The 2103-nt window shown below is 37.1% G+C and overlaps 1 long non-coding RNA gene across 1 annotated transcript; it reads right to left on the bottom strand.

The window, feature by feature from the left end:
- Positions 1 to 1498: 1498 nt before the first annotated feature.
- On the bottom strand, positions 1499 to 2103 carry LOC146665629 (uncharacterized). The gene is made up of 3 exons (XR_014912399.1): positions 2039 to 2103; positions 1800 to 1899; positions 1499 to 1592 (listed from the first exon to the last, which is right to left on the bottom strand). It is a non-coding gene; the product is annotated as an uncharacterized LOC146665629 (long non-coding RNA).

Raw genomic sequence — 2103 nt, 5'->3', positions numbered from 1 at the left:
TGTGACTCACAGCAATGGTCCCGGGTCAGCCCTGAATGTGTTAAAGTTTAACACATTCAGGGCTGACCCGGGTTAGTTTAACACAGTTAAACTAATCCTAAAGTAATAATGGTAAAGTAATAATGGTATTTCTAACCACTGATATACCACAACTTTATCCTTTCAACAGCTGCTGAAAGTTAGGGGACCTAGCTGCTATCGGATATTTATATAGCGATCCTCCAGCTTCAAATTGTATTACCCTTCAAGGACCTGCAGTTCAAAAAAGCGCCCCTCCGACAGCCAAACCCATCTGTTCTCTGATTGGATTGTTACATTTGTGATTGACATGACATTGGCCAATCGGATGAAAGGAAGAAAAATAGGGTCAAAATTCGTACTTGTAACTTGCAGGTTTTTTTTTTTGCCTTTTTACACATACAAATCTTTTTTACACACACACAAATCTTTTTTACACACACAAATTCTTTTTACACATACAAAACTGATTTACAAGTACAAAATATTTAAGACCACATTTTGAGCCCATATACGAGCCCGACACGGAACCCGGCGTATTAGCCAGAGGTTTCTTTACTATGGTTTCAGAGCCGCGGAATAGTTTTCTATACGAGATCGCTGCAAAAAGTGCAGCCTTACCCTAATGTCAACCTACTTTTACTCATTTTATATTAAGAATTAAAATCTAGTTGGTATTGGTATGGCGAGTAACCTTCTGCAATAGTAATAAATCACATTCATGTAGTTGTAAAAAGCATGATAATATATTAAGTAATCCAAAGTATTCAGAATACGTTGCTCTCATTGAGTAACGTATCGGAATACGTTACAAAATACATTTTGGGGCATGTATTCTGTAATCTGTAGTGGAATACATTTTAAAAGTAACCTTCCAACACTGTATATAAATTAATTTTGTTGAATGGACTTCAAGCATGATGTGCTCAGTAGCTGATAATTTTTGAAGGAGTTGCCTGATACACATACATAAGCTTTGATGTTGATTTAACTGCACTCCTAACTATACAAATACATTACTGTGATCTAGTTATCTTTACTTGTGAACTTGTGCTAGAAATCACTAGCAGTCATGTTAATTACAAGGAGCAGAAGAGGAACTCGAGTGATATACAGAGCTGCTTAAGGCCACAGATTCAGAGCTATTAGTACCTCAGGGTTGATGAAGGGTCCATAAAACACTGGAGTTTAAGATAGGACTCTTTCAACTCCCAGTCAAATCCATGATTATTATTGTAACCACGTTGTTTGTATGCTTGAACTTAACAACAGTTTGAGGTTTCAAGATCTAATACTGCTTTTTTTTTTTTTTTTTAAATAAATCAGAGAGCAGGTTTATGTCCAGAGCTCTGGCTGGTGCATAGCAGGTAGAATCTTTGAAGTTAGAGAAGAACTTTCGAAAATGAATCTTTGTACTTTCAGAAAGCTTAACACTGTTATTACAATTACTAATCAAAAAACACATGTTGTAGCAGCCCTTGGCATCAAGAACGACAGAAGAGTCTCTAACGGGTGCAGCCATTTATTTCCTCACCACACACGGCTCATTCTCTGGACGTTGAGCACCGTGAAAACTATAAAATAAGAAAAAATTGATACCCGTACAGTACCCTTTGAACTATAACAATGAGCTTAAGTTAATTCAGGCAAGTTCAAACAAGTAATTCTGAGATATACAGTCACAGATTAAATAAAACAAAAGGGGTTACTTCAAACAGCATCAAGGGATTACACAGTTCAGTTAAATAAAATATAACAACAGATCATCTCTCATCACATACCTCAGTCCGCTTGCCAAGGGTGCAAAACTCCGGTAAACACTTAAACACTTCGGCCCGTTTCTCATGGGGTGCTGCTAGCTTGCATGACACACATGTCTAGCTAAAAAAATAGCACATGGATGTAAGTAACGTAAATAAAGAATAAAAGGGTTTTCAGATAGCTCACAATACAAACGCAGCAACATACCTTACATTAGAAACACACTTATCATACTTATCAAAGTATTATCGTAACTTACATGGACTTTGTACAACTTATTCCTGCCGCGACAGACTGCTCTATACGCGTTACGGGGCATGCCTC

The sequence above is a fragment of the Rhamphochromis longiceps genome, linkage group LG7 (assembly GCF_057381845.1).
Source record: "Rhamphochromis longiceps isolate RC_006_pf linkage group LG7, R_longiceps_female_GT1.1, whole genome shotgun sequence".
NCBI classification, from domain to species: Eukaryota; Metazoa; Chordata; class Actinopteri; order Cichliformes; family Cichlidae; genus Rhamphochromis; species Rhamphochromis longiceps.
Note: the sequence above shows the minus strand (reverse complement) of the source record. Positions and strands in the feature narration are given on the sequence as shown.